We start from the raw sequence: 20417 nt of genomic DNA on the forward strand, positions 1-20417 counted from the left end.
TCACTCACTTGCGTTCAGCCCAGCTTGTTGAATCCAAATTAACACACTACTGATTCCTTGTTTTCCATACCTCAGTATCCATTAATTACATACATTAATGGGCTGGTCTTCATATACCAAGATGGAAAAAAAATGTATACTACTGGGGTAGGATTCCTAGCCAAACACACAAAAATGTAAGAACCATTTCCTTCTAATCCGTTTAATCTGACAATGCTGTACCATTTATTAATGCAATACCATATCAATGAGAAAAATATAGATAACAATTTAAAATCAATTCCTTGTTCAATGATTTTTGTCTGCTGACTTTGATGGTTAATTGGAATTCCCACCCCCCCCCCCCCCAGGGGCTTTTAATTTTCTGTACAATCTGAATTTCTATGCAATCTCTTTGTCCATTTCCATGTCAAAGACTGATTTTTCTTTATTTTAGGTTGTAACAGAATATCGCTTCCTCAAGGGAAAAACAAAACTAAGCTGGGTGACATTATGTTTTTATCTTAAATTTAACTTTTCTGCTGTGGTGATTTCAGTTTCCATTCTTAGAACATAATGGAAAAAGGAAAGGTTGTAATTATCTATTTTAGCATAAGCTTTTCAATTGAAAGAGTATGGTAGGGAGGAAATATAAAGTAAATGTCAGACATATTTGTACTTCGTATCTAGTTTACTATTCCTTTTGATTCTTCTGTTGTTAGTAATAAAAGTTGGAATTTAAAGGAAAGCAAACTTTGGACACTGTAAATTAAAACATCCACTTATGTAATCTAGTGGACATTATGGTTAATTTTAGCTGTTTTGATTTTCAAAAGGTATTTTTAAAGCTGTCATTATAAAGCTAGCTGCTACATGTTATTTCTGCATTTAGTTACATAAATAACCACTGCGCACACCACTGGAATTCCCTGATGAGATTTAGATCCTTAATATTCTTTGAATGATCTTTGAAAAAAATCATTCTTCTCAGCTTTCTGGAAGCAGTAAATCAATTCTCATTTTATGCTTAAAAATAAGGTGTATACATTATATTTACATTCTTATATTTTAAAAACATCTATATGACTGGACACCCAGATTATAAACAAATACATTTATTGACTGAGTTAACTTAATTAGAGGAATTTTAATTTTTTTAAAATTTATTTATATATTTAGGGCTGTGCTGGGTCTCCGTTTCTGTGCGAGGGCTTTCTCTAGTTGTGGCAAGCGGGGGCCACTCTTCATCGCGGTGCACGGGCCTCTCACTATCGGGGCCTCTCTTGTTGCGGACCACAGGCTCCAGACGTGCAGGCTCAGTAGTTATGGCTCACAGGCCCAGTTATTCCATGTATTTAATAAAATATTGTCAAAGATAAAAAAATAAGGTGTATAGTCATAAATTTATACCAAGTAATAATTCAATAAAGTAATAAAGAATGGAAAATTTCTAGCACCTAGAGATCAAAGATTGGTTCAAACTTAAACATCTTTAGATCCTGGAGTTTTGCAAAAGCAGCACAAATATAATGCCTGGGAACAGATACAGCGATTCTCTGGGTTAATATTTATTAAAGGACACTTTTGGTTTGGTTGTGAAATTCAGTATGTTAAACTTAAGAAAGAATGAAGTCAGTTTAGCCCCATAAATATCAGAGTGAATTTCTGTCCTGTTTTTGTTTTGGTTTCTGTTCGTTTTCTTTTTCTTTTATGTTTTCCCCTCGTATTATCCACCCACTTCCTTTGGGGAGGGGTAGTTACAAGCAAACCAATAAATACATAACCAAATAACTATTTTTTGAGTATGTCTATAACATTAGGTTTTGTGATATGCTGTATGAGAAGTAGAAGTAGATGGTCTCATTTTTTTATGTTGGTAGAGAATAAAGTTGAGGTCATTTTATATATTGGGTAAAGGTTTAAATTAGAAGGCTTTTGGTCTGTGTTCAATCCCAGGTCCATTGATCGTCACGTCCTTGTTCACTGAGTGACTCTTTTGTGTGACCTTTTGAGTTTCAGTCCCTACAATATGGGATGATAGCTAGTCTACTAATTATACATGTGTTTTATGAGGTAATGAAAGCCTCAAAGGATTCTTTTTTTTTTTTTGCGGTACGCGGGCCTCTCACTGTTGTGGCCTCTCCCGGTGCATAGCACAGGCTCCAGACGCACAGGCTCAGCGGCCATGGCTCACCGGCCCAGCTGCTCCGCGGCATGTGGGATCTTCCCAGACTGGGGCACGAACCTGTGTCCCCTGCATCGGCAGGTGGACTCTCAACCACGGCGCCACCACCAGGGAAGCCTTCAAAGTATTCTCTTTAAAGCTCTTATTTACAAATGAAAGTTACCAACTAAAGCTAGCAAAGTGAAAAAGAGATAGAATTGAAAAGATTTGGGATTCTGTCACAGCATGTTAGGGGAGTAGAATATCCAAGCCTGAAGAAGGTAGGGGCCCCGGAATAACAACAACAACATTGACTTTCTCTCTGTATGTCACTATGAATGACTCATTAATTTATCCCTTTCACAAGTATTTATCAAAGCAACCTAATCTATGCCAAGCACTATTCTGGCTGCTGGGGATATACAGTTCTGAATAAGTCTCAAGGTTCCTATTCTCCCAGGAGTTCTACTCTAGGGGTGGGAGTGGGGGGGAAACAGATAGATAAATAAATGAGCAAAATATCAGAATGCAATAAGTGCTAAAAAATTAGAATAATGTGAGAATTAGAGTTCTGGAAACGATCTTGGACCAGGTGGTTCAGGAAAAACTATTGGAGAAAGTGATTTTCACCTGGAGAGCTGAATGGCAAAAGGGACCCAGTCACACAAAGATCAGGGAAATGCAGCAGAAACAGAGCAAACAGCTAATTGAAGGCCCTAAATTTGGGGAGATTGGCATCGTGGAGGGACAGAGGACAGGTGGAGGAGTGCTCAAAGGAGACCTTTTCTAGGATGAGATGGGCAGGTTTTAGTTATGTGGAGCTTTGTCATCCAAGGAAAGACTTTCAACACTTCTAAAAAGATTTCTATAAAGGGATTCTATTTACTCATTTTTGGTCTCATCTTGGAAATGTTCCAAATATATATTCTTCTTTAGTCTTTTCACTGCTTACTCTTCAGTCACAGCTCTGCTTGTGTCCCCTCTTAATGGTAACAGTTCCCTGTTTCCCTTGCCTTCAGTTCTATTATAAATCAGTTACTTTTGGGGGGATGCTGTTTTGCTGATATTGACCTCCTCTGAGTTTGCCAGTGTTTCCTTTAAAGTCAAAATGTTTAGCCTTCATTTGAGGTCCGTCATAATTTAGCCTCAGTCAACTGCTCCAATCTCTTTACCATTATTTTTTTACAGGCACCCTCTGCTTTAGTCAAACTGCAAGATGCTCTAAGTGTTCTTTGGGCACTTTGCGTGTGTATGTGAATGTAAACATGATATATATATATATATATATATATATATATATATATATATATACCTTAATATATAAATATATATACTATGTACCTTATATATAATATGTATACCTTATATATAAGTATTATATAATATATATTATATACTATATATATACCTTCTAAAATGCCTTTGTTTCTTTCTTTGCCTCGCCCAGGTTCTATTAATCCTTTAAGACCCAACGTTATGCCCACTTCTACCACGAAGCATTTGTTAGTCACTTCAATTCTCCTTATATCTGTATTGCTTACATTGCTATTTAGACATTTAGCTTGTAGTATTTCAGAGAGTTTTATGTTTTGTGCCCCCAAGTGGATTATAGAACCTCTTTGAAAATGGACCGGGTGTGCCATAAAGACAGTGTTAATATTTATGTGGTGCTTTGTATTTTGAAAGCAGTTTGACAAATTAAAAAAAAAAAATCATCTTCACAGTAGCATTTTGAGGTCATTAGGAAAAGGAGAACTATTTTTATTTTAGAGATAAGGACTGAGAGAGGATAAGTGACTTGTTTAAGGTCATGTTGCTAGTAGAATTGAGTTAGGTCCCCTAAAGGTAAATTCCAGTTCCTCTCTTATGTATCAGATTGTCTGTTTGTTTATTGATAATGATTTTTCAGTCTCGGTCTCAAAAGAAAATTTGGGGCTTCCCTGGTGGCGCAGTGGTTGAGAGTCCGCCTGCCGATGCAGGGGACGCGGGTTCGTGCCCCGGTCCGGGAAGATTCCACATGCTGCGGAGCGGCTGGGCCCGTGAGCCATGGCCGCTGGGCCTGCGCGTCCGGAGCCTGTGCTCCGCAACGGGAGAGGCCACAACAGTGAGAGGCCCGCGTACCGCAAAAAAAAAAAAAAAAAAAAAAAAAGAAAATTTGATTTGCTGATTAAATATTAAGTGATGGGATAAGAGTAAGGTTATAGTTATTTCACTTCCATGCAATATCTCAGGAAGTTTTTCCTTATTATTATTTGCTAATATTTCTTTAAAAAAATTGAATATTTTTATGGTTTGTCTGTCAAGAATTGATTGGATGAAGTAAGCTGAACACTTAAGGGCCAGCTCAGAACTTTAGTGGATTGGATTTCAGTTCCTTTCCATAACCAAGTATTTATTGAGTTGTTACTACATGCTTGGCACTAATCTAGGCTCTGGAAGAAAACAAACAAGTATGAAAACAATTTCATACCTTTCTTTAGGGAATATAGAGTCCAGTCAGGAAACTGGCCATGTGTTGACAAGTTTGGTGGTAGGTGATGGTTAAATGGGGTTCTGTTATACAGTTATCTCTAATTTTATATATATTTGAAAATGCCATAATAAAACAATGCAGAAAAAAATCTTCTGAGGGAGATGAAACTTCCATATTGGCGGTCTTGTATTGTTATTTAATTAAATGGCCAAAGGAGTGAAGAAAACAATGCTATTAAAGGAGCTCCAAGAAGGAAGCAACACACAGGCCCTGTGGTCAGACAAAAATGGAGTGGGATCTGGGTATGCAAAAGCAGGAGTAAAAAGGGGTTTAGGTTTACTCATTGCAAGCCATAGATAGCGCCCTCTGCTGTCAGAAATGAGAATGATCATATTGTGTGAAGGGACAGCCACACTGGTCTGGCTGAAGTGGAGGGTTTTGACATGAAGAGGAGTGACAGATGATGTTGAATCGGTTGGACCCTATTATTCAGAAGTTTCCAAATCCAGGTGGTGAGATTAGTTTGTTAATTTGACTCCTAACTGTTTGTGGACCACTCAGAAAAGTCTAATCAGCAGAGCAGCGTGATGACAGTGATGATTTTTAAAAGTCGTTCTTTTTAAGGCTAAGCTCAGCAGATCAAAGGTGGACCTTAGCTCAGCATTTGCTGGTTATCCCCACACTGCTATTATTCAAGCTCCATGTGTTCAAATCAGACTCTTGAAGTTGTGATGTTCGACATTTTTGCATGAAAACCTGTGGGGGGCAAGGCATATTTTTGTTATTTAGCTCCCTTTCTGCTAGGTAGAAATTTATTTATTATGAAAGGTAATCAGATTTTGGCAGACAAACTCACATTTGAAAAAAATGTCTATTCAAGGATTCTGCCTTTGTCAACAGAATTGCTAAATTTTGTTCATTTAAGCTTATTCTTTCCACTGGGATTGCAGGGGAACTTTCCTTTATTATAAAGGATGAAGGCTGTCCAGGTGATGTGCTTCTCCATCTGCCCGTTAAATCCTTAATCTCCTACAGTGGGTGGCTTCTAATCCTTTATTTGCTTTATGTACCAGTGGTTCCAAGTTGGACAAGTTCTGTGTCACATATGCCAACAAAGTAAGTTTCCTTGTGCCGTAAAAGGGCATGCTATGACCCAAGATCTCTGGAAAATAAAGTGGCTTGCTGTTCATAAGCGGGCCTGCTGGTTTTAATACAACCCAGTTAGTAAATGGCATTCGCTCACTATACAACCAGGAGTGCCCGCGGCAGGAAGCTCCTTGTTCACATTGAGATTTCCTTTTTCACAGTTGCTAGCCCCTGAGAATTGTCAGTGTGCTGGCTTTGTGATGCAGTGAAAGGTCCTTTCTGCTTTTTTTCATTGCTGTTTACTTCTCAGTTTGGAGCCAGCTGAGTTATTGAGTCAAGGGCCTGAGTTATAAGGCACAGAAGTTTCATTTTTTTTATTTACTTATTTTTAAAATTATTTATTTGATTGCACTGGGTCTTAGTTGTGGCTCACTGGCTCCTTAGTTGCAGCTTGCTGGCTCCTTAATTGCAGCAGTCAGGCTTCCCACTTGTGACGTGGGAACTCTTAGTTTTGGCATGCATGTTGGGATCTAGTTCCCTGACCAGGGATAGAACCCGGGCCCCCTGCATTGGGAACGTGGAGTCTTCACCACTGCGCCACCAGGGAAGTCCCAAGGCACAGAAGTTTTAAATGAGTTTGTTTTTGGATTTTCCTTGGTCAGGGTTCTTTTTGGAAGAAAGTCAAGCAAGTAATAGAGGAGGCTAAGTTATCCACTGCTTCTTAGTTATCACTCTACTACCTTAAATTCAGTGGGCTACCTTGTCAAGAGGTTAGGCCCTGAATTGAATTTCGGCCTTGAACCCTACTCTAGTTCAGAGAGCGCTCACGTTGCAGAAACGTTCTTCTCACTTCAGAAACGTAAACCTTCCTAACAAATCATCTTTACACCCGGTGAGATCTTTTATCTATCAGCTACCTTATGTGATAACTGGGAATCAGAAGGACAGGCACAATCCATTTCCTCTGTTCTTCAAGTAAAAGCCCATAAAGAGTATAACTAACCTAGTAGAGGATAGTGCTTGTTAAGTCAAGACAGGGGATAGCACACTTAACTTTAAAAAAAGAAAGAAAAGGAAAGCGTTGTTCCTTGTCCATTACTTTTGCATCTCCGATTAGCTGTCATATAAATGGATGACATTGGTTTGTAGAAGCAGAGAATGGAACTTTTTATTTTATTTTTTCAATCTCATTGCCACTACTAAAACGACAGTGGTTAGGAGATTACTTAAACCATGATTTGTGATCATATTGCCTGGAGGGGGTGAATTGGTATCAAATGGGAAATTTTCTATAAAAATGGTGTTTGTTAACTTTGAGGAGAAGGAGAAATTTACTAAAATGATGAATATTTTAATTTGGAGGGGATCATATGCATTAAGAGAGACACTTGGGCTTTTTATCACAACCGGACCACACAAAATTGCTTTAATTTCTAAGTGTTACCACGTTCTCTCCTTCAGCAATACAAAGCAGTTAGGGCCATGAGAAGTTAATTACACCTTCTGATGTAAAAGAGTCTGGAGGCAGTACCTGCAGTGAGAGGAGGTTCAAGCTGTTTTACAGAGCAGCTCCCTGCATCCCTGTATAGCTGTTGTTTTGTGAAGGGTCCAAGAGCCTCACTTATAGACCAGGGCTTCTGCATCTGGTCTCTGACACTTCCCTACTGTTTGGGTCATTCCCAGAGACTCTTGACTCTTCCTAGACTCTGGATTCCCTCGCTCCTCTCTGCCTTTAGCCTTGCTCCGGAAGCCCAGTAGCATCTACCACCCCTGTCCCAATGGAAACAATGTCCCTCTTAGGAGACAATCTTGTCCTTGGACCAGGAGCTAGGAGAATTGGGGAGTGGGAGAAGTGATGCTCTGCCATACCCTTTAATAAGACCCATTTTAAAAGTCTAGGGAGTACTCAGTTGTATTAGACTTGTGGGGAGTTAAAAGGAATGATGAGAAAGTTGAACTCTTTGAACTAAGAAGCCATTCTGTAGCAGAGGTGTAATTTATAGCCTATTGACTATTTTCTGACTGTTGAGTGAGACATTTAGGGAATAGTTACCTTATCAATTTTTAATGCCCAAGATTATAATATTATTTATTTAAAAGTGACATGTAATCTCTACAGTTACCTCCTTTCTCCTGTGTCTTTCGTTCCTCTCTCCAGGCCCACCCCAGTATGTCCCATGTGCCCACTTGCCTGCCCCTCTCTCTGCAAACATGCAAAGTTTCATCCAGCTGAAAAAAATGTGTGCTGTACTTCCATGTGTAGCTATCTCCACAGCCCAGCTTCTGCAGAGCGTGGTTGTTACTTGCTGCCTCAGGTTCCTCTCAAGGTGTTCTCATACCTTATAGCTTGGTTGTTCTCTCTTTCATGCATCTGAAAATTACTGTCTTGAGATGATGTCTCTAACATTTGTTTCCCGTTCCAATTCCCCTTGACTTCTGTGTAACATTTGACATTCCTGGACTCTCTTTTTCTTCCTTAAATCTAAAAGCCTATATTATCCTTTTTTTTTTTAAACGTCTCTGAACATTTATTCATCTTTATCCTTTTCTGGTCTTTTTTTCTGTCTCATTCTTCTAAATGTAAGCAGTTCTGAGTATTTAGTCAGTTTTCTTTTATTAATATTTATTTAATGAAATATTTTATAAAAATATGATTATGCACAAGATACAAAGAACAGTAAAACAAATGTACATGTACCCATAAATCAACGGAAGTAATATCACCAGACCCTTCTGAGAGTCTCTTTCCATTCAGACTTCCTTTTTCTTACCTTGACTTACTTAAAACAAACATTTTATTAAATTTTTAATGTTTTTGAGATACTATATAAATGGTATCGTGCTCCGTGCATCTTGGGCCACTTAACTGCTGCTGCCAACCCCACAACATTCAATATCCGTAACATCTATGTTTTTTGTGTAGCTGTATTCTTCTTCACTGCTGTATTGTATTCTGTTTTCGAATATGCTAAAAGTAATTATCCAGTTTTCTGCCTATGGATATTTGGGTAGCTCTTGGGTTTCCTAGTTGCTATGTTACAAAGGAATGTTGTGCATGTGTGTACATTCTTGTGCGTCTGTCTTTGTGCGCAGGTACACGCTCTTCTCTTGCTATGAAAGCAGTACACGCTCTTCTCTTGCTGTGAAATGGCAAAGTCATGTGGAGTATACATTTTCGACTTGATAAGATGACCTTAAGTTGTTTGCCAAAGTGATTGAATATTGGCATTCCAACCAGCATGGTGCAAGCACTTCTATTATTGTATATTCTTATCAAAAAATAACTATACTTGATATTGCTAGATTTTCAGATTTTTCAGAAAGGTATTTTTAGATTTTTCAGATTTCATTTTCCATGGAGTGGGTGTAAAATTGTAATCAAAACTTGCAATTCTTTTCCTGAATTTTTCTGAGTATTGTTGAGGTTGAGAAGATTTTCAAATGTTTGTATTTGTGTTTCGACTTTCTTCAAGTGCCTTTTTATGTCGTTAGCCCATTTTTCTACTGTTTCATCTGTTTCTTATCAATTGGTAAACATTACTTAGTCTGGATATTAATCATTTGACAATAACTTGTTTTTTTTCAGGTTTGGCTTTAAGTTTTCACTTTTGTTATAGTTGTATAGACAAAATTTAACTTTGATGTTGATGATTTTATTGAAATTTCACGTACAGATTAAAAAAACATTTTAAGAAACCCTTCCCAACTCAGGTTATTTTTGTCTATGTTTCTTTTAAACATTTTATGATTTTCCTTTAAAATTTAAGTATTTAGGGATCTTGGAAGTGATTATATATATGGTGTGAAGTAGGGCTTTTATGATCATCTTTATTGGTGCTGAACTCATGAATGTGCATTCTCCCCTCTCTCTAAATGTGTGTATATGTATTTAATTCATATTTGCATTTTGTTTTGATATATTTTCTTGAGCCCTGAGCCCTCTTTCCAACTGCCTTCTAAAAATTTCCATGTTGATGTACATCACCTTAAACTCATACCTAAAACAGAATTCCTTTTCCTACGCTTTCCCAGCCCTCACCCCTACATCTAACAAGTTCCTGAATTCTTTGAATGTCTCCTTTAAAATGAGTTTTTATCTGATTGTTTTTATTTCTGCTACTGCCCTTTTCATAATGCAACCTAAACCTCAGTTCTCTGTAATGTTTCACGTAGACTCCCTGCATCTCTATTTTTCCTAACCTAATCATGGGTGCTGACACTATATTGGTATTAATCTTTCTAAAGCAAAACTTTGAGTCTCTCCAATTAAAATACTTTTATTAACTCCTCGTTGTTCTCATGCTGAAGAGTCTAGTCCCTAAGGCTTTCCAGTTTTTCTTATGTCTAGCTCCAACTCTGCTTTACCTTATCTTCCTCTACAAAATCTCTCTTCTTCTAAATTCATTTCTCTTTAAATTGTCTAGTGCTTTTTATTTTTATTCATTACATCATTCCATTGTGTACCCATTGTTCTACTTCTTGGAAAGCCTAAATCAAACCCTTTCTATCATTATTTTTTCATTCGTGATTCACTGACTTATAACTTTCTGAAGGTTTTTGTTGAACAAAAGGTACCAATTTTTATTACTTTGTTGTATTCCCTGTAGCACCCATCATAATACTTAGCATGTAATAGATAATTAATAAATATTGGTGGGTTGATTAGTAGAAGGATACTAATTTTATGCAATGCAATTGTATTTGGATTGTCCTGGGTGAGTTTTTAAAATTTTATTTGATTTGAGGAATTGGGTTTTAAAAATTTCTATATCAAACAAATTTTATTTAGGAAAGTGACAGACTCTATGTTTTTCTGAGAGATCCAATTTTTCAGTCTCTATGGAGAGTCTTTTCTTCCTAAATTACAGGAATTTCGTAATGCTAACTGTAAGTGGTTAATTTCTGTTTTATTCTTGATTTCTTTTTTTCTGTATCGTTCTTCAGTTTCTCAGTATCCCTGCTGAAAGAATCCTTCCACATTCTAATAGACATTTTCTTTCCTTTCTATTTTCCATAAACAGTCTAAGTACTAGTCAAAAATGCCTAGACTATTCAAGCCAGATAGTGGAGAAAAGGAAACTTTAAATCCTCTAAGCTGCTAATAAAATAGACAGTGAATTTAATATTTTTTGGTGATTCATGCAAGGTAGGGAAAAAAGGAAAGAATGGAAAATCTGTTCAAGCCTCTCCATTAGTCAGTTTTATTTCAGCTGTTAATTGTTCTGCACCAAATGGCAGTGATAAATCAATGAAATGGTGGCTTTGAAAAGGGGGTTCTTAAAAATCTACTGAAGGGCATATCAACCTTTCTTTTCTCTCTTTTCAAACTTGCAAACAGTAAGTCTCCTCTAAAGCAATAGAGAAGAAAATGCTTAGAAGACAGGTAGAATAAAGAGCTATTTTTATTTTCAGAAACATTTTTGCTTAAGAAAAGAAATACAGAAGTAACAAAATAGGCATAGAGCTGTGCTATCCAATCCAGTCCTTAAACTACTATGATTAGAATGATTCATTTCTCATAAGTTTTGTTTTATAAAACACATGTTTCTTGTCTTTTACCTTTTTAGATTATCAGCCTGTTACCACTCTCCTAGATGTAATAGGGAACATATACTGATTGTATGTTAAAATGAATTCTCTGGGAATTTAATATTCTCAATTCTCTTAAATAAATCTTGAAATGCTTTTTGTGTGTGTGTGTGCATAGTCACATTTCTTAATAGACATAAAGATGGCTTTTAAATTTAGTAATTGGTTGAGTTATACATGTTTTCAACTGAAAGGCTTTAATGATCATTTTATCCAACCCCCTGGTTTTGGAGACTCATTGAGGCTACATGATCTGTGGGCGTTATACAGAGAGAAGTGTCTGAGTGGGCCAAGATTCCCTTTCTGTTCAACTACTTTGAAGATAACTAGCTATTTTAATCACATAACTTCTTCCCCTTAAAGTCAACGATTATTTTGTGTATTTTTATCATTTGTATCCCTTGAAATTACTTGTTCTATACAATATAATGAATCACAGATAGTTAAATAAGTTAAAATATATTGGTAATGTTTTGCTTTCCTGATGATGAATGCTGCTACCTTCAATACCGATGTAAATTAAAGAATACATTACTCTGAAGGTTATCCTATAATATTTTTTTTCCACAAAGAAATTGTGTTTTTTTTCTTAGTATTATATTTTGGTTTTGCTTGGCAGGATTATGTGGAAAGAGCTCTTACATCATCCCCAATTTACCACTGAAGAGCAGAAAACACTGGTGTGGCTCTCTTAGTCTTTTTAAGTGAGCCACAGGCAAAATACAGAACATACTTAATAGTAGTTTTAATGCTCCGGAATTGCATAAGTCATGGGCTGTGATTGGATCTTCCATGACTGTGTTTTATTCTGACCACAGTGCAGCTTTTGTTTTTGGACTGTAAACGCCTCTGTTATTTCTACAGGTATCAAGACTTCAAGTAATTGTTAAGTGAGTGTTGTAATTGAGATAATCTACTCCTAGAACTTCAATAACAGTGGAAATCTTTTGCTCTTTAAATTCTGTGTAAAAATAGTCCAAGCATTTTAAAGAAAAACTTTTCCATTTTAGAAAAAGAGATTTGCTTGAACAATTTATTTTAATGGAATAAAATTAAGTAATGAATCTTAATGCCACAGCTTTAACTGAAGTCTTCTAGCTTAAGAAAATCACTTTATAGGAGTTATATAGGTTAATCTCTTGAGGTAGTACAGAGTCACTTTTACTTAGAGACTACATGATTTATAACAAAGTAATATGAGTGAATATTGAATGGCATTCCACCCATATTTAAACACTCAGGGAGTGGCATGGAAAAGAAATGATGAAAAATATAATAGGACAAATACACTAATGGATGTGATCTCCAAATATTTATTACTGTCCCCATCTTGAGCCATAGGCATACCTTCACCCATATTCCTCTCCACCAGCCAAGGGCATCTTCTTATAGATTGACAGCTACCTTAACTCCTTAAAGGAAGACCACTAATGGAGATCCATAGTAAAAAAGTCTAGAGGTAGAGTTCAATGGATGAAAAAGGGGACTAACTTTGTAAGATCTAGCTGGAATGCAGAGCTGATAGGGTACTGGAATTAGCTTACCATTTAGAAGACTCTTTTAGTAGTTTAGGTCAGAGATAGAAACAGAGGACTGGAAATAGGCCGAGACTGACAGTGCGGACTTGAATGAAATCAATTGATTTCCCAGAAATGGTTCGGAGATGGAATTGATAGGAGTTGAAGGTTGATTTGGCATGTGGGATTAGAGTAAGAAGGAAGAGGTAATGCCGTGTTTTCTAATTGTGCAAGTGTCGTGGAGTGTGATGCTATTTGTTGTGATATGTGTTATTTGAGAGGAGGCAGATTGGTGTGTTTGAGTGTGTGTGTGTGTGTGTGTGTGTGTGTGTGTATGTGCTGAGAGTTGTGGACCTGGATGATGCTGATTTGGTTGACTGTGGGTCATCTATGTGGAGTTGACTCATAGTTTGGATATCCTAAAGGTCAGGAGAAAGATCTTTTTAAAACAGATTTGGAAGTCATAAGCATGAAGATGCTGATAAAAATCAGAGGAGGCTATTATTGCCCAGGATGAATAAATGGAGTAAGAGAGTTTCATAAACATTGGTAATCTGTAGAAGAGTCCAGCAAGTCAAGTGTGAAAAGGAGAAAGAAGGGAGATACAAAAAATGAAGAGAAAACCATGAAATTGAGTGACAGGAAATTTAAGGGAAGAGAACATTACAAGGCAGTTTGATAATATCAAGTCCTGCAGAAATCTCAAAGAAGATCAAATAAAAGGGGTTTATAGGCTTTAACATGGAAGACTTTACTTTTAACTTCTAAATACATGTTTTGGGTAAATAGAGAAAAAGAAGGGTAAATAGTTCTGGGGCAGAGGATATTCTTTTTTTTTTTTTTCCTGGCTTCTTATAAAAAATAAGGGATTTTGATTTGTTTTGTTTTGTTTTGTTTGCTTTTTTGCTGCTTGTTCACAATTTTTAATTTAGTGGTAGGAACTTAAAATGAATGAAACTGTCAGCATCATCTGCTATTCTTAGTAGATGTTTCTGAATGTGCTACAAAATAACCTACCCGAGGCAAGCAAGACAATAAATGTACATAGTTTTATTTTAGATTAGATAGATCATTGAGATAATATCCTTATCCTAAAAGAAGAATAAAATAATACAGTTTTCCAGCAGTAGAAACAAGGCAGTCTAGTTATCAAAGAATAGCAGCAATGATGATCCTTTTAAAAGAGTATGTAGATTAGACAAAATTCCATAAACTGTATTTATAATAGTTAGATGTGCATTTGTAGAATAAATGTTTCTTCTAAAAAGAAGAAAACATAATTTTTGCTTTTAAAATTTAAATAAATATTTAAAAAATGTAGGTACTATATATATGCTTGGAATCATAACGTGCTTTTGTGTTTAACATTTCTCTTCTTATGTTTTATCTTCTATTTTATTTTTTGTAAATTTATTTATTTATTTGGCTGTTTTGGGTCTTCGTAGCTGCAAACAGGCTTCCTCTGGTTGCGGTGAGCAGAGGCTACTCTTTGTTGTGGTGCGCAGGCTTCTCATTGTGGTGGCTTCTCCTTGTAGAGCACGGGCTCTAGGTGTGCGGGCTTAAGTAGTTGTGGCACGTGGGCTCAGTAGTTGTGACTCATGGGCTCTCTAGAGAGAGTGTAGGCTCAGTAGTTGTGGCGCACGGGCTTAGTTGCTCTGTGGCATGTGGGATCTTCCCGGATCAGGGCTTGAACCTGTGTCCCCTACATTGGCAGGCAGATTCTTAACCAGTGCACCACCAGGGAAATCCCTGTCTTCTATTTTAAAGCAGCTAATGGTTAAAACACAAAATTTACCTACACTTGAATGTGAAACATACTTTTACTGAACAACTTTAAAATATTGAGACAGTGATGGAGAGTACTATTCTGGTTTCTGTACTTATCACCAAACATCAGGGCAGTTGAGAAAACTGACAAGAAATTTCTAATTTTAAGATCTGAAAAAGATAATGTGAGTAAAACATTGTTATTTCGGGAAAGGTAGAATTGTATTAAAAGCTATGCTAAAATTATTTACAGTCATACAATTGCTATATTTTATGCCTATATTAAAAATAAAGTGATATTTACTTTCTATTATTGCAAACATTAATTCATTTATTCAACAAATATTTTTCAAGGGCCTTCTTCATGTCAGGCACTGTTCTGGGTACTCACAATGTACCAGTGAGTAAAAGAAACAAGTAAATTGCTACTCTGAAGCAACTTATATTATGGCAGGTCACAGGAGACAGTAAACAGTTATAAATAATATTATAAGTAAGACTAGAAGGTAGTAACAGCTATGGGAAAGAAAATAGAGCAGGATGGTGGGGGCTGGTTGTAGTTTTACACTCCATATTCTGGGTGGGTTTCACTGAGTAGGCTCTTGGGCAAAGAGGGAAAGAAGATAAGGGTATAAACCTTATGGTTACCTGTCAGAAAAGCATTGCAGGTAAGGGAAGAGCCAGGGCAAAGGCCATATGGTGAAACATACCTAGTGTGTTCAGGACTAGCCACTGTGGAGGCCACAATGACTGAAGGGCCGTGAACTGGGGAGAAGAGAAGGAGGTGAGGTTTATATGGAGGTTGGGTCAGCTCATTTTGAAACTTGTAGCGCCCGGGAAGGACTTGACTTTTACTCAGCGTGTAGAGGGTGTGGAGATTCATTGGAAGCTTCTGAGTAGAGGAGAGACTTGATTTTTGGTGAGTTTAATTGTTTTTCATGTTCTTTAGCACATACTTTATAAGATTGTAAATTTAAACTTTTTTATTAATGTTTACAACAGTGTGCTATAGAAAATTGCTACAGTGTAGCCTACAGGCCATGTATGGAATTGTTGTGTGACTCTATAGCATCCTAAAGTTTAAGGTCTGTCGGCTCTGCATATGCCTCATTTTCAGAATCCTAAAAGTTTAATTTTCGAAAATTAAGATTTATTTAAAGTAATCACCTTGATTCGTAGATGTGGAAACTAATTTGCCTAAGATTACTCAGTTGGATTTGCCAGAGCTAGGATTAGGGTTTAGGTTTCCCGAATATAAATGAGAATTAGAAGCGAGAACCAGAAACTACCTACTATGATCAGATTTGTACTCAGTGCCTTACTAATTTTCTTCTGATCCAATTTCACCACTTAAATTACATTGCTGCATCTTTAACACCTCTCTTTGTCCAGGTCTGAGTGGATCATTGCTTTTACTACTGGGTCTTTCCTATTAATTACTTTATCAGAATCGATCCTTCTTTTCCTCCTCAGGATCAGTTTTTAAGCATTCTTGCTTTATATGCACCTTGATAGATACTTATAGTCCATTCCTGACTGATGGTTTTTGCATATCCTGCAGCAGAGGTGGGAAAATTGTGATCAAATCTAGCTTATGACCTGTTTTTGTACATCATGATCCAGTAATGGTTTTGGCAAAAGAAGACTATTTCATGACACGTCAAAATTATACGAAATCAAAATTTGTTGTCCATAAATAAAGCTTTATTGACACATGGCCATGGTCTCATGCTGCAGTGGCAGAGTTGAGTAATTGTGACAGAGAGCATATGGCCCTCAGAGCTTTAAATATTTTTTATGAGGCATTTTAAAGAAAAAGTTTGCTGACCTCTGTCCCAGAGCAGTGCTTCTCAGACTTTGCTATGCATAGAGTTGCCTGGACGGCTTGTTAAAACCCAGGTTCCCAAGCGTCATCACTCTCAGAGGTTCTGATTCCATCAGTATAGGGTGGAGCCTGAGACTCTGGATTCTACTCTCAAGCAATCCAAATCCAGCCAGGCCACAGAATGAACGCATTTTATACCATTGCCTTAAAGTGGTCCTTCTTGAATTTAATGCCTGTCTTAGCTGAACTTCCCCTGTCTTACAATCATTAACCAGTTTTGGAGGAAGAAAGTGGAAAGGGTTGTCTTTGGTGAACCTTAAAGCAGCCAGCTCCAAGCAGCAGACCTAGTTCAAACACTGTGCTCTTAACATATATCTGAGCGTATTTTAATATAAAAATATCCATTCCTTCTTTCCTACTCTGTCCTTCCTACATAAAATCTTCTATATACTCCTGTTTATCCTGACTTAGATGCCTTTGCAGAAACTTCCTAATTGCCTTATATAAATGACTGTGTTAAACTGAATGATTAATAACACTAATGGTATTTTACATTTTATTTTTCTGAATTATCTCCTCCTTCTTGGACTGGTCAAGGTTCCTTTTGTCTTTTTAAACAGTGACAAATCAGGGCCATAAAGTTTCTATTAAATTCCTTTAAATTTGAAGAACAGTGGTTCAAAAATGTTCATATGGCGACACACATAGTTTATTGTATAGTCTGTGCCTCAAGTGCAAGCTAATCATATAGATAATTTATGGAAGAAAATCCAGTATTCATAACCTAAGGATTTCCATACAGTATAATGAAATCACATATGTAGTTATATACTTGCTTATGTAGGATATTATATACTTCCTGTTTCATAATGTAATTCTGCACAAATGTATATTTTTAATGAGTCTAGCTTTGCTCCCAGAGGTGTACGGTTTCTTTTTGAGTTGGTCAGCCCTCTGTCATTTATTCATATTTGCAGAATGGTAATAATTTCTACAGTCATGAATTATTTAATAAAACTTAATTGAATTTAGGATAAAGCAGAGGCAGGATATATATTATACAAATATTATGTAAACTCTACATTTAGCATATCTTAAGCCATCAGAGTGAATAAGGTGAAAATTAGACTCCTAGCCAATGTGATTTTTAGCTAAATCTAAAAGTTTTGTTGGTTACTGCAGGTATACTCCAGGTTCAAATATACTGTCTGTCTACCAAAATGAGAGAGATGAAATGCAATTAGCTTTATCTCTTGGCCTAAAACTTTAATTTAGTAAATTAGCTTAATAAAACTCAGTATGTAAAATACAAGCAGGGAACTGAGTCTACCTTCTTTTTGGGCACCTACCCTGTGCTTTTTGCACATGAGTTACCTGTGCTACTCAGTCATAAAAAGGTTGCTGAAATGAATCGAATTCTATTTCAGTCAGTGGGGTACCTCCTCTTTCCTCAGATTGTTTAATTATTATTGTTATTTAATTTTAGTAGACCCAGCAGATTGTAACTCAGATAATTTCTGGGAAAATGTTTTGATCTATTATATTGCTGTGGAAGAGGTCTGAGTTTTACTTTCCCTAAATTTTATTAGGCACTTTACCTCTGTCATAGATAGGCTGGTGAATGAAGTTTGGTATTTCTGGTAAGGTTTTAGAAATCTCAGCCACGTGAAACAAAGAATAGCTCTATGGAAGTCTGAAACACAGAATCATTTTTGTAACAACAAGCTACCTCTACTTGCTTTATACTGATATCTTTACTTGCATCATCTATCAATACTTTGACTTTCACAACAACTGGATGAAGTGAAATATCATGTCCAATTTATAAAGGAGGAAACTAAAGACTTAGTGAATTTTACTTAATGAGGGTCACAAAGCTAGTTAATTTCACTTGTGCATTGAACCCCAAACCATCACACTCCAATGGCTATTCTTTGACCACTAAGGCATTTTGTTTTTCTAATAAAGGTTTTTGGAATTCCTTCTGCCAGATAGGCGTTCTTTTAGATGTTGGGATAAAAATAAGGATTACTGGCTTCCCTGGTGGCGCAGTGGTTGAGAGTCCGCCTGCTGATGCAGGGGACACGGGTTCGTGCCCTGGTCCGGGAGGATCCCACGTGCCACGGAGCAGCTGGGCCCGTGAGCCATGGCCGCTGAGCCTGCGCGTCTGGAGCCTGTGCTCCGCAACGGGAGAGGCCACAGCAGTGAGAGGCCTGCGTACCGCAAAAAATAAAATAAAATAAAATAAAAATACGGATTACCCAATGCTGTTACCTTAGAGTAGTTTACTGTCTTGTTGGGGATACAAAGGAAACAACAAATAATTACAGTAAAGTTCAAGTGCTATAATGGATGTTGTCAGTGTATTAGGGAACACAAGATGATTACCTGCTGCCTGAGACTGGCAAAAGCATTCATAGGGCACTATTCACCCTGTCCTGAAAGAAGCATGGCATTTTGTTTTGGGGAAAAGGGGAAAGTTCATGACAGAGAATGTAACACATATAAATCTAGAATATTAAAGAGGTGTTTTGGGAATTGTATTTCTTTGTGTCTGGAGCCTGGGAAAAATAAATATATAAAACTACTTGACATAGAAGTCAATGTTTTGAAAGGGAAATATGTTAAGTTCTCATTTATACACATACTAATTTTTAGTTTTGATTAAATTGCAATTAGAATATCAACAGGAATGTTATGTAATATGCTTAAAAATATTCTGGTCTTCATATAAACCAGTGTAAACCAGTATGCTTCAAAGTCTTTTTAAAAAGTTCATTTGAACTTTCTTTTCAAATATAATATTAAAAGATTTATGTTTAAAATATATGGCATAATTTTTATGAGAAAGGTATGGATTTCATGAAGTCAACAACACACAGTTATATAAAACTTATTTGTATATGTGTTACTAATATTTGTTTTATTTTTCTTGTGAATTTTTTATTGTAGTGTACAAATATACACTACAAATATTGTAGTGTATGTTAATGTATTTCTTTGTATATTCTCAACTGTTTTTTGCAAGTTCGTAAAATATATAGTAATCTTTCTTATGGACATCTGACCAGCTTTTATTTCAAATTTTTTTAGTATTTTATTGGTAGCCAATGACATCTTCTGCGACGAATGCCATATAGATCTTTCCCTCTCTAACAATGTTGTATTTTATTTCTGTTTCATGCTATAGTGCGTTGGCGTGAACTTCTAAAACCATAGATTTCCCCTAAGTAGTCAAAGGAGTTAAAAGTTCTGGTGAGAGGACCTCACTCTTTATCTGTAACAAGAGAAGTAAAAACAAATGCTTATCAGGGCCAACCTAATAACATAGATGTGCGAGCTGGACCAGTTGTAAGAAAATTGAAAGTGACAGAAGCAGAGAACTAGGGAGGGTATTCTTTTTTTTTTCCCCCCCGGTACGCGGGCCTCTCACTGTTGTGGCCTCTCCCCTCTCTGGAGCACAGGCTCCGGATGCGCAGGCCCAGTGGCCATGGCTCACGGGCCCAGCCGCTCTGCGGCATGTGGGATCCCCCCGGACCGGGGCATGAACCCGTGTCCTCTGCATCGGCAGGCGGACTCCCAACCACTGCGCCACCAGGGAAGCCCGGGAGGGTGTTCTTTTAACACACCATGTCAGTCAGTCACAGCACATATGCAGATTGATTCAGGTAAAGGACTGCTGTTAGGTGATCCCAACTGGAAAAGAATGTAGTACTCCTGAAGAGATTGCTAGTTGTAACCAGAGCAGCATTAGAAATATCAGTATGCTGTAGGAGCTGTTAAATTCTGGCTGTCAATGGTTATTGATGGTAAAACAACACCACCCCATGGAGAGCCTCCGAGTTCAAATTCTATAGCTCAGCCCCCTTCCAAATGTTGTGGCCTTGAACATGTTGTTTACTGTATTAGTTTTCTCTTGCTGCCATAACAAATCAACCACAAATTAAGTGACTTAAAGTGCATGATCTTACAGTTCTGTAGGTCAGAAGTCTGATGTGGTCTCACTGGGCTAAAATC

General features: G+C 36.9%; 1 protein-coding gene across 5 annotated transcripts in view; it reads left to right on the forward strand.

Moving 5' to 3' along the window:
• PTPRK (protein tyrosine phosphatase receptor type K) overlaps positions 1 to 20417 on the forward strand; it is a 568012-nt gene that overhangs the window by 219634 nt on the left and 327961 nt on the right. The window lies entirely within an intron of this gene.

This window comes from Phocoena phocoena, chromosome 12 (genome assembly GCF_963924675.1).
Source record: "Phocoena phocoena chromosome 12, mPhoPho1.1, whole genome shotgun sequence".
Classification (NCBI taxonomy): Eukaryota; Metazoa; Chordata; class Mammalia; order Artiodactyla; family Phocoenidae; genus Phocoena; species Phocoena phocoena.